The following is a 12927-nucleotide window of genomic DNA, read 5'->3' as shown; positions in this document are numbered from 1 at the left end:
CGGAATGAAACACCTGAATGTAGTGGTTCTTGAAAGAAAGAACCTTCTTTCAAATTGTAAAAATCCCTATTTAATAAGGGATTTAAATAAAGCCTGCCTATGTAAACCGCCTTGAATAAAGTCTTGAATAAAGACCAAGAAAGGCAGTATATAAATACCTATTATTATTATTATTATTATTATTATTATTATTATTATTATTATTATTATTATTATTATTGATGCAGTAGTGGCAGCAGGCAGCAAAGGAAAGGCTGGCCTTGCTTTGTGCCAGTCCTTTTATCAGCCTTGAGCTACTGCAAGACCTTCATTCATTCATATAAGTACATCTTTAATATGTAAATTATGTAAATATGTAAGCATTTATGTTAACTTATGTAAATTTATTCAAATTTTAAATATAAATAAATTCTTCCCCCCCAGGCCCCCGACACAATGTCAGAGAGATAATATGGCCCTCCTGCCAAAAACTTTGGACACTCCTGGTGTACATCATTTAGGTCAGTCTCAGCCCAAATTTGTAAAAAGTCATTTAATTCAGAGGTGGTATTTCTATCCATTGACAATTGTATTGTATCGAGAAAATTAATCTACCCAAATAACTCTTATTACCATATGTGGTGGTCATGTGAGAAGGTCACCAGCTGTTGCTGAGATCTCATTTATGATGGGGACTTCTGTTGACCCTAAGTTGGCTCCTTTGTTTCTTTTTGAAGGGGTACACACTCTAATTTGCTGCATAAAAATTATGACAGCAAGTCTTAACATTGCATTATAAACCAGAATCTCTTTTCTACGAGAAAATCTCTTTTCTCGTATATTAAAAACCAGAATCTCTTTTCTCGTATATTAAAAACTGCCATGCGGAAGTTTGGCATACTGCCTTTTGTGTAAAATTATCACATGAAGTATGCCTCTTGAAGGACAGAACAAACCAGACTCTGTTTTTTTAATGACCAGGTGTCTATTTCCTCTGTTAATGTACATCCTACAGCCTCAGGACTATCAGCAACAAACACATCATCAGCTTTTTTGGAAAAATTCGTTAACACTGGTCTCTGTCATATTTGTCATCAATCTCATCATCATCATAACTCATCTTTCTTGGAGAACCTTGTCGTTTTTCTTTGCTGTCACCCTGTCCTTTGTTTTAGGCTTTTTGAAAGATTGAAAACCTCATAAAAACAATGTTTTTAAAAAGCATCTATGGGAAGGATGACAGTACCAGTGAGGGCAACATAAAATGAATGCAATACATATATTGCAGTAGTCTGTATCCTTAAAATTAAAAAAAAAAGCAAAAGCAAAACCAAGCTACAGATTTATTTTATTTCTGCTCCAAATGCTTGAGGCTTACACTTTATAAAAACATAGTAAGGCCATAAGCACTAAAGTGCTTTTCGAGTAGAACCAGCCAATCACATAGATGATTATGATATGTCGTCCCCCAGTTAAAGAAATGTTTACTGATCAATCCTATGAGTTTAGCTCAATTGATCAATTAGACCTGCCAATGAGTGAGAACAATAGTTCTGAAGCGAGCGTGCATCCTGTATTTTGGGGGTGATGAATGTGTGCATTATATCAAATTTGAGGCATTCCTCCAGTGTGTAAGAGGAGTGCCTCTTTAAGGCAAGCACTTGGCTTGCTGCAGCAGTTTCTATAAGCACTTTGTATTTTTTTGAACACTGATTTATAAAGAAAAAAAATCTACCAAATATTTAAGTGGTTAACCAATTCATTTCAGCATTGCAGCCCTATGATACATACTGTAAATGCAACCCTATGTATATAAATGGAATATAGAAGTATAGCAGTGTTTGTTAATATTAGATCCTGAGGAGTTACTGGGCAGGAGTACAAGGTTTAAAAAGGCACTTTGAGAGTGCTGGAGCATTTGGAAGAAGACACTTAGCAATACATTCAGTGCCTTACAAGCGCTCTCTCTCTCTCTCTCTCTCTCTCTCTCTCTGTTTAGGAGATGCTGAGGCAACCCCCTGAAGAGAGAATTAACATGAGAAGCGGCAGATGATGGCAGAAAGTGATACCTAGATACAGAAAGCGCGAGATTTCTCCAAGTGCAGCGGAAGCATCTCCAGAGGCTGGGTTCCTGAGCAAGAGCCCCTTGCCTCTTCCTTCCTGATCAGCTGTATAAAACCTAACCCTGCCCTGGCAGTCCCTACAGCTAGTAGGCTCCCAGTGCGTGTGGCATCTGTTGCAAGGAATCCCAAGCTTTTCATTGGCAGAGAAGCCCACTGAGTTGGCCCTCTTTTAAAGTCCACCCCCACCACATCCTCCAGCACACAGACAGTCAAGGCTGTTCTGCTCGGAAAGCGCAAGCTCCCCTCGCTTTGCTGGGTTCTGTTTTTACTGGCAGTGACTGGGATTTGATCTCTGAAAACAAAGTGCTACAGTCTCAGACTTCTGCTGCCGGCACTATCATCGCTGCTCTCCCCCCCCCCCCCCGAAAAGAATGAAAGATGAGTTTAACTGCTTAGCCACAGCAGAAGAAACAAGATCTTGATGGATTGTCCTGAGAATTTGCAAAGGGAAGGAAGAAGGGAAAACCCCTCTTAAAATCCACTCCAAAAGTTGGTTTGGGGTGTTTTTTTTTGAAGCAGAAGCTTTAATTTTTTTTCCCCTTCCGTGCACCAGAGAGGAAACTGGATGCCCTCCCCTGCTGCTCAAAATCAGGTACCTGCATAGTTTTTCCAGACTCTTTCTGCTGCTCTCTTTGGTGGTTCTGAACCCCTCCCTCCTCTGGAATGGGAAGGGGGACATTCTCTTACTCCTGTAGACAAGCTACGTGCTCTTGTTACTTGCTTTGCCAACCACCTTCCTGCAACCTCTGTGGCTCTCTTAATTTATTTAACTGTTTTTGGAGGGGTTTTTTACAGGCTTGTCTTTGGTGGGTAATAGATGTCAAGTGCTGTGTCCTGGCGTCTCGTCTCATAACACTTAGGATTGTGGATGCTTTCCCTGACTAGTACTTTTAGATCTTGCCTGTTTCAGTATTGTGGAAATATATTGGTGCTGGAGTGCTTCATTTTATGCTAAATGCATGCAGCAAAAAAAAAAAAGTATATATTTCTTATTCTGGCTGATGCTGTGATATAGCTGTGAGACAATGTATGTAGCCTTGCTATGTTGAAGCTGGTATGCTGAGATGTGAAAACTGGAGTTGGACTTTACGAACATTAATATATTTATATCCTGCCTGTCTACCATCAAGGAAGGAACTCATGTTGTTCCTAGGTGGTTGTCCATCCAAGCTCTGGTTCTAGCAGGATGGCTATATCATGTGTCCTGAGACCATGTCAGTGCTTTAGGTAGTTCACAGTGTGTCTCCGGTACAAAACATTGATACCTGATTGACTGGACAAGGATGTGTTGGTGGGGATTTTTTTGTCTTTCATGTTCCCAGTTTTAAAAGAGGAACATAAACAAATTCTTTGCAATCATGAGGGTTGACTGCTTTTAAAAAAAAAAAAAAAAGACTGGATTCTGAAAGCTGTAATCCAGACTTTGTAGTTCATAGAAAAATTCCTGTGGGACCACAGGTGGACTGTATGTTGTCCATGCCACATCTCTCTGGCTGTCTAGGAATAGATTTGCCCCATGAACTGAAGCATGTGGATTTGGAAGTGACTTCTAATGTCCATGGAATGTACTTCCAAGTGTGCTTAGAGCTGAAGCCTCTGTTGTATTTCTTTCGCTTGCCAGATGCGGAAAACTCCCATGCAGCAAACCCCTTTGGCCCACATCCCAAGTCTTTTGTGCCTCTTCCGGCTTGTTTTGAAGGCTGTTAGGCTTAAAACATTATACTTCATCTTGGTTGGGGGAGGCTGGGGAGGGGAAGGAAAATCAGTGTTTACCTCAGAGGCAAAACGCTTGCACTTTGTGGTGAAGTTGGGGGGAGGAAATGCCTAAAGTGACATTTGCTAAATATTTTGAGGAATAGCCTTGATGAATTCAGGAAGGAGCAGGACCTATTGTCCTGCTTGGGGGTGCAAGGTGGCCGTGTTCTGAGACCTTGCGAATGTGGAATAGAAAAGGTTTAAGATGGATTCAGGGTGGGCACGGTGTTGTTGCGGCATATGTTTTTGTGGGCCTGAAGCTACTTTTATCAGCTGCAAGAAGCTGTCATGATTCGGTTATCTGCCACATAGCTTGAACTTTTGGCCTCCAAACATAAAAAAGTGTTTCCTTTTTCTCTCACTCTGTGCTCAAGATAAATGGCCCTATTTCACTGAGGTACATGATGTATGATGCTCTTAGCCATGAAAACATTTGCCGTGACATATCTGTATAACTTTAAGGCACTACAAGGCTCTTTGAATTGGTGAACCACAGGCAGCTGGAGTGCATGGTGCATGTTCACATGCACAAATATGGGAATTTGTTTTCACTCACCCTCCCAAAGATTCAAAGAACTGTAATACTGAAATGGATTTTGTTCATAGAGCTAAGGCATTAGTCATAATCCAGCAGCCTCAGGATGATAACCGATCTCTATGTAATGGATTGGCACTAGTTATTGCAGAAGAGCTCATCTCAATGGGAGAGTGATTGCCTTTAGGGCAGACATCTGGAAAGTCTAACAAAAGAGTAACAACTGCACATTTATCATGCAAAAAACCGATTATCTGGGACCAGCCTTCCTCCAGTTACATGATGGGTCTACTTAGTTTGGTGGTATACATGAAACCCAGCTCTGAAAGGAGAAAAAATGCCAGTACTTAGAGGCCTTTCAAGAGCATGTTGAGTTGCAGAAGACTGATGCTGGTCATCAGAAGAGCTTCCGCATCATATCAGGGAAGTACAACTCTGCATTTCAGTAATGTGTCTATATTGGACTCTAGATCTGAATGTCAATAAGGTTATGTTGCAATCCTAAAAGCAGCCTAAAACCACCCTGGCTCCATTCTCTTGTACACACAGTACCTTCAGGAATGACCAGCTGGTAATGCATGGGCCACACCTACCCCCTGCTCACATCAAGGGAAGGCTCAATTTTTTACCCAGCAGGCTTTGTGAGGTGACCTCTCCTGGGGGTGAGGACCCAGCTTGGTTATTCAGCCTGCATGAAGGATCCTTCTCCCTCTCCCCTGAGTATCTGAGTGGACACACAATAATGTTGTAGTAGTTGATGAAAGGGACATTGGTCCCATGAGTAGTTTGAGTGGAGGGGGGTCCATTTCTCCAGGCTGAAGAGGTTGGCTGCAACTGCTGTTCTCCTTCTGTAGGAAAACGGGTGTAGAGTTAGTACTGACCTAAAAAACCCCTGCTTGACTGATGTTTTTGTGGCTGATACAGGATTTAGTGTTTGAAAAGGGAAATGCTGGGATTTGAGCCTTCCTGGAAGTTATGCTGTCTTGGAAGCTCTGCCCTTAACTTCATATCTTGCGGTTCATCTCTGGTGAGGAAAAAACATTCTTGGCGTGCTCAGAAGCACTCTCACCGTTCACAAGTGCCAGGGTTAGGCCTTGGTAATGACTTCCAGGGCTGAGGCCTGGCTCACATGTGAGCTTAGGATGTGTGGCTGAACACTAAAATTACATTTCTGCAAGCTTGACACAAGTGTCTGCTGTGGAGGGTGCATTGCCAGCTCTCCAGATGGATTCGCCTTTTGGATATGTTCACTTTTTTCCTCTCCTAAAACCATGTTGATCACAGAACTGCTGGTAGGAGTCTGCTGAAAAGTAGCAGGAAAGGGCTATTTGTCTTCATACTTATAGTAATATGACTCTGTCTTGCTTTCAGTAATTTACTGGAATAGGCTGTATCTTGTGTGTGTGTGTGTGTGTGTGTCTGGAAATGTGATCTCAGTTATTTTTAAAAAAATGAAGATTATCTCTACATTAGCATGTATGTTAAGGTTTCGATTGGACATTCTTGTTCAGGCTGAGCCCAAAAGGATGTGTGTGTGGGTGCTTCTTGCAGACACTTTTTTTTGTAGTGTCCTGTGAAAAAGGGAGGTGCTTTCCACAGTGGGTGAAAGTATTCACAAATAGACCCGCCATTCAGTGATCTATAACTGAGTACTGCAAGGGGGGACAAAGTGTTTGCCAGTTGTTAGGGACACAGAGGAATGCATGCCCGTTGCTGAGACAATGGGGCCCGATGCAGCCTGTTTTGGTGTGCTGTAGTGAGGCTGAACAATAAAATGTCTGCAACATGGCAAGACTGAGTGTTACCCTGTTGCCTTGACAATGGAGGGGATGCATTATCTTCTCCTTCCTCCCACAAATCCATTTAGAGTCAGGGCAATGCGGCTTTGTTGACCCTCGGTTTTGTCACGCAGCTTGATGTTCTCACACTCCCTCCTTGATCTGGATTGGCTGGGATTCTTCAAGGAAGAATAAAGAAGACTTAAAAACTGTGCCAAAGCAGTGACTACAAACAGTTGGGGGAAAAATGGAACTTGAAGGCTATTTTGGGGAGAGGGTGTTTGATGCCCTCAAAGGCACAACTTTTGCTTAAACGAAAAGTGTTTGGAGGCAAACGTTCAGTGGCAGCCCTATTTATTTATTTTATTTATTTTTCATATTTTTATACTGCCCTTCCTCCAAGGAGCTCAGGGTTAGTTTATATGGTCCCTTCCATTCTGTGCATCTGAGTGATATTGTCAAATTCATCTACTGTACATAGTGCTGTTGAAATTTGCTTCTCTGGAATAACCTGTCTGAGGATTGTGGTATAGGTTGTGTTTTTTTCTTTCCAAAATTTTTTTTGATCCCCAACTCTGGTGTCATGCAGCACACAAACATTTCCTGTATAAATTCAGAACCACAATGATTTTAGAAATTTGGTGCCATAAGATTTGCTGAATTAAAGACAGGCCTATCCTTCAGAATGTCTTGGTCACCGCAGCTAGTTATAGTCTCTGTGTTCAGAGGCAATATGCCAACTGAATATCGGGGAGTGAACAGGGGAAGTCTATTGTTATCTTGCTTGTGAGTTTCTCTGCATCTCCTGGCTGGCCATAGTTGGAAATAGGCTACTGAACTAGATGCATCTTTTCATTCATCTTGTGTTCTAGATGTGGAATGAAAATATGCTGTCACATAGTTGCTGATCTGGTGCCGTCACATCCAGGGACTGTTGAGTAGTATCTCAGACTCAGCAGTATAAATCTTCAAATTTAGACTCTAGATCTGGAGGCCAATAATCTTATCTATGTAGTCATTCAATAGCCCACCTGAGCATCTTATCCAGGGCATGTGGTACCTTTTAAGGATGGCCTCCGGGGCGTACAAAGGCTACTGGGAGACAGTACTGAGAGTAGCACTAGGGCTACTAGGTAGGACTCTCAGCAAAATATTTGCCACCACATTAGCTATGGTCTCTGTGTTCATACCTACCTTCTATCTCCTCAGTTCAGCAATGACCTAGAAAAAGATTGGTTAAAAAAATTGCAGTATGTGAAATCGTGAAAAATCTTTATGAGGTGGCAGTTCGTCAAGGTTATTGTGTGTGTCTCTCTGTGTACATATGGATGTGCACATAGACACACAAAATTTTGAGCTGTAGAAGGACCAAAAACATTGGCTTTGCCTACTCACTCACTCTCATGACAGCCAAGATTTAGGCAATGAACTTTCCGTTATACAAACACACACTTCGTTTTGCATGTACCAAAGTAGAGGCTGACAGTAGAAGGGAGTAGCTGAGGTGCATAAGGTGAAGACTGATTTTTATTTTGATGCTTTCTAATGTTGCAAATAATAATTTTATTCCAGATAACTGGGAGAGAAGAAAACTCCCCATTCGGCTTTTAAGACGTGTGATTTGTAGAGCCCCTGCTTATAAAGTGCTGCACTGGGCCACTGAACTGCAGCAAGATGGAACGAATACAAGTGCTTATAAACTGGATCCCTGTTGCTTTCAGGATTCTCTAATTGGCAGGAGGAGTGGTGGTTTGGCTATGAATAGCCCAGAAATCATAGTGTAGCATTTCCAAATATACATCCCTTTGTATGCTGTGTGCTGTCTCCATGCCAGCGCTTCATGTTATCTTAAGTGGTACGTAGTGTTTGGGTTTTGTATGGGTGTTTCCTCTTGTTCTGGGTCAGTAACCTCATGGGGTTTCTTCTGCTCCCTTTCTTATTTTGGCCTGTCCTGTTCATTCTTGGCATCCCTACTGCAGGACCTCTGGTCACCACACAACAGTGTCTGGCTAGAGATGGCAATCCATTTTATTATTCTGACAGCCCAATCCTGTGCAAGACTGGGCTGTGCTACAGAGTGGTTTGTGGCAGTGGAAGACACTTCTGCTGTCACAAAATGGTTGCCGATGAAGAGCACTCCGTTGGCAGCAATTGTGGGAGCGTTGCTGCAAGGGGTGGCAGCACCTCCTGAATGTCGCTGGACGTCATCATGCCTGCCAGAGCACCTGAAGGGGGCAAAACTGGGCAGGGAGGGGGAAGGAACGAGGTAGGGAGGCTATGGGAGTTAGAGTCACTTTCTATCCCTCCCCACCACCCATTTTTAAAACTGCTGCAACTGCTGCAGAGTTGCTGCAGGTCTTAGGAGTCCCATTGCAGAGCAGGAGACTTACAGAAGGATAAGGGGATTAAATTGTCTTTCCCCTCTGAATCTTCCTAATCTCCCCCCCCCCCCGCTCTGGATACAGCACCCATCTTTTTGGTGCAGCTGTGGCAATGGCAGGGGAAAAGGATAGGATTGGACTCTGATTTAATGTTAGATAGCACCATTATTGTGCTTCCCAGAGTAGTAGTACAAGCAAAGATAGAGCTTTGCACACATGCAGGCGCACACTCTCAGCCGAAACTGTCTCATTGGTTTGTTGTGCAGAAAAATTGAATAATTCCATTTACTCGTCCTTGAGCTCATTGGAGTCAGGGTGGAATACACTGGTAACCACTATCCTCTCTACAGTATAATGAAACCTTATTATCCTGTAATAACAGAGAGATTTGTGGGCCAAAACCATAGTGGAAATTTCTCACTGGAAAAAGTGATATTTTCTTTCTCCCCCCAGCTTTAACATAGAAATTGCACCACCCTCAGTAGCCTCAGAAAATCTTGCTGACCCCCTCTTGTTCTATGCCCACTCTATTACCTTGCACTCTTTCAGATTTTGTTCTGCCTTTCCCAACGCACATGGCTTTAAAAAGCCCCTGTTGAGACTGAATGTTGGCTTCAGCTTTAGAATTGCTCCTGCAACTCCTTGAATTTGCCCCAAGCAAGTTTTTGGGCCAGGCCATTAGTCATTTTTAAAATGGGAAGCGATAGACTTCTTCAGAACAATATTTTAATGGCTGCTTGGAGAAGCTACTGGAAATCGAGGCCTTTTAAAATCTGTTTGGCTAAGTACTCGTGTTTCACTGCTCGTAACAATAATAAATTTGGGCAAAAGAAATTTAATCTGCCCTCTTCATATAAACACATGAAAGTCCTAATAAAGTGAGTGGAGTCTTTCATTTTTGGCAAGCAGCTCAGTCCTTGCATATATTTGATGAAAATTATATCTGTTATGTCTAGTTTGCTACCCTTTCTCCTTCCACTGAAAACAGATGTTGTTTATAGTGCTTCCTCAGCTGCTGCTGCCTTCATTAAGTTAGCCCTTCTTCCTGTGGCACTGAGATTCAAATGGCCATTAAAGAAGTCATGATAGGTATCTTTGTCTTTCCTGAAGCAAAGGCTGTATTGTTTTAGGTTGCCTAGTCCAGTTTACTGGTGGGGATGGTCCAGTTTGGAGTAGGTATGTAGGCTGCAGAATTAAAGCTCAATCTGGTCATGCCTTGATTAGGACCAAGCTGCCTCTTTCCCTCACCACCCCAAGCCCACAAAATTTTATTCTAGGTTTTGAGTTCTCCAAAACTCTTCAGTTAAGAACAGTGAAAAGAATTGTGGGGTGTAATGTGAAGGCCCTTGTCTCTTGCAGGTTGGAACAGTTCTAAGATGGCATGCAAGACACTGTACTCACTTTCCTGGGAGTAAAACCTGTTGAGCACACTAAGACATGATTTTTAGACATGTATGGAATTGTTCTGCCAACTGGTAGAAATATCAGTTAGATGTTTGGTTAGAGTCTTTTACATTCAAAATTCCCTCTGTCCTGTAGACCAGGGCAGAGCGTAACCCAGTGGTTCCCAGGCTGTGCGCTGTGACTCCCCTGAGAGCTACAGAAACCAGACAGGGAGCCGTGGAATCCCCACAAAAAATCTGCTGCCCTATACAATGTAGCCCTAATGGGGATTGTAGCTCTAATAGAGAACTGTGACCAATGGCCCAGTAGGTCAAGGGAGCCGCCAGTCCAAAAAATTTGGGAACCACTGGTGTAGCCAAGTCATAGCTCAGTGAAATGAATTTTCTAAGTGTGCTTCCTTGAAACTGTGGCCTGCTGGGCTTGTGAACCTATGTTAAAAACTCATTAAAAACTTTATTGGAGACAGTGGATTTGGTAAGACTCTTCAGTTCATTTGAGATGCTATGCTGCTATTAAATTAAATGTACTCTGCTCATTGTCAGTCTGAACACTTCTGTATTGAACCTGTGTTGAACTGCGTTGATAGGGTACTATTAATTTACTTATTGCTATACTTAATGAACTTTTTGTTGAAAAGGGTATGTAAATGTTCTTAAAAATAGCTTTCTAGATATAAACCATCTTCTAACTTTGTGTTCATTCAGTCAGCCAGTGTATGAAGGTCAAGCAGGGTCATGAACCATTAGCTCTGCCCCAGACTTCCAAATGTTCAATGGAAGGCTGGGCAGACATGGCCAGCAGACACACGAGAAGTTGGGGGTGGCGGCGGCGGTTGGGCTTGGGCCGGCGGCTACAATTCTGCTCCCCCACCATGCATTGATTGAATACATGGGTGGGATGGGTGAACAGGGCTATAGTCATCTGAAGAAGTTCCTTAACAACTATGAAGTTGCCCAATTTGCCTGGCATTGAATTCATTATTTTGCTAGTTTATGAAGCAAGGTATTTTTAGTATAAGAAAATTTTCCATAGAATATTTTGTTCCACATCACTGTTTATGTAAACATGTAATGTGATGTGTCTTTTATGATAATGGAATATAGCAGAGCTATTCAAACTGGGGTGTCGCAACGCCCCAGCCTGACAGCCCTGGCCTCTGCCCCCTTGAGGGGAGCAAATGGGGGCTGCAGGGACTGGGATGCACTCACCAGCCCTTGCAGCAGCCTGTTCAGGGTGTGGGGAGCCCTGCATGAGCACCTGCAAGGCTCCCTGGCGTTCCAAACATGGAAGTGGAGTGATCGCGCTCTACTTCCGCAAAACTGGAAGTGGAGAGTGATCGCTCCACTTTCACTTTTAGAAGCCTGGGGAGCCTTGCAGATGCTCATGCAGGGCTCCACACACCCCTGACAGGGGCTGACAGGGAGCTCTGCTTTCTCACCTCCAGAGAGTCTTCTGAGCCCAGAATGACAGTTAGAGCTCAGAACTCTGAACTCAGAATGACAATTAGAGGTAAAAAAAAGTGACTCCTGATTTTTTAAAAAACCCGAAAGTCATGTTTTTTTACCTCTAATTGTCATTCTGCATTTGGCCTCTGCTGGGCTCAGAAGACCCTCCAGAGGTGAGTGTGGGGGTGCCCACAGACCCGATCCGCAGATAATCGAAACCATGGATATGGGATCCACAGATACAGGGCCCCCCTGTAATGCAATATTACTATTCCTGGAGTGTACCACTTTAAGCTAGAGATGGGAATTGAATACACCCCCTTTGTTGAAAAACTCACTGCACATAAAAAAAAAAAATTAGGTGTCAAGGACAATGGTTATAACTTGTTCAGTCCCTTCACGTGCTATTTTTTTGTTTGTTAATGTATAAGGACTCAATCCTATCCAACGTTCCAGCACTGGTGCAGTCACAATGCAGTCTTGAGGTAAGGGAACAAATGTTTCCATATCTTGAGGAGGCCTCTGTAGCTGCCCCACCACCACAATATGCCATGCATGCCCCATTGGTACAGCTGTACCGGCACTGGAAAATTGGTTAGGATTGCATCCTAAGTGTGTTCTGTCATGGGATGCATTAAAACATGTGGTTTCATATGCAAATCTTGCAGTATTTGCTCCCCATCTCCCCATTTTGCAGTAAGCTCGCTCCCCATCACCAAATCTTGCAGCATAAAGTGGTACATTCCAGGGAAAGGTTTTACATGATGAACTATTATCTAGACTGGGTCATAATACATGATCCTGCTTGAGTAACCTTTAAAGCACAAGTTGGTCACTGAATGATTTACCTCTGAGGGACACTTGGGTGTGTGCTGTTGCTAAAGTCCTGCATGCTTGTTTGAGCTCCATGTGCAAGCATACAGTTGGCACTGCCCAACAATATAGTTCAACTCAAGTGGTTCAGAAATATCCAAGCTTGAGATCACATTTACTGGTGTGGCAGCAACTGCTCCCTCTGCATTTGCCTCTGTGGCAGAAAGGGAATGTGTCAGGTTTTCTGCCCATGTGAGAGCCCTTGACATTGTGACTAGTATCATGTACGTCAGGGGTGCTCACACTTTTTTGGCTCGAGAGCTACTTTGAAACCCATCAAGGCCCGGAGATCTACCAGAGTTTTTTTTACAATGTTCGTGCCATCATAACATATAACATTTATGTGTACAATGTATGTTGGTGTACCTTGAGCCCCACTGAGTATAACAGGACTTACTCCTGAGTAGACATGCCTAGGATTAGGCTGTGAGGCTGCAATCCTAGCCACACTTACCTGGGAGTAAGGCCCATTGAGTACAATGGGCCTTACTCCCGGCGTTTCCTCCCAGAGGCACCTGAAGGGGGGGTTGGCACTCCGCGATCTACTCATTTTGCCTCGCGATCTACCGGTAGATCGTGATCCACCTATTGAGCACCCCTGATGTACGTGATATCCAAACCTCCCTGGGTGCTGAATTGGCTGTGTGGTTGTGA

At 43.2% G+C, this 12927-nt stretch overlaps 1 protein-coding gene across 2 annotated transcripts in view; it reads left to right on the top strand.

Annotated features, from left to right (window-relative positions):
• Positions 1-2166: 2166 nt before the first annotated feature.
• The window catches only part of PALD1 (phosphatase domain containing paladin 1), a 130782-nt gene continuing 120021 nt past the window's right edge, over positions 2167-12927 (top strand). The window contains exon 1 of one of the 2 annotated variants that reach the window (XM_066622259.1): positions 2167-2694. The gene's annotated coding sequence lies outside the window, so the exon portion shown is untranslated. The remainder of the gene's footprint in view (positions 2695-12927) is intronic. The other variant, XM_066622260.1, reaches the window with a different exon arrangement.

This window comes from Tiliqua scincoides, chromosome 3, assembly GCF_035046505.1.
Source record: "Tiliqua scincoides isolate rTilSci1 chromosome 3, rTilSci1.hap2, whole genome shotgun sequence".
NCBI classification, from domain to species: Eukaryota; Metazoa; Chordata; class Lepidosauria; order Squamata; family Scincidae; genus Tiliqua; species Tiliqua scincoides.
The sequence above is the reverse complement of the archived record's forward strand: the minus strand, read 5'-3'. Positions and strand labels throughout refer to the sequence as shown.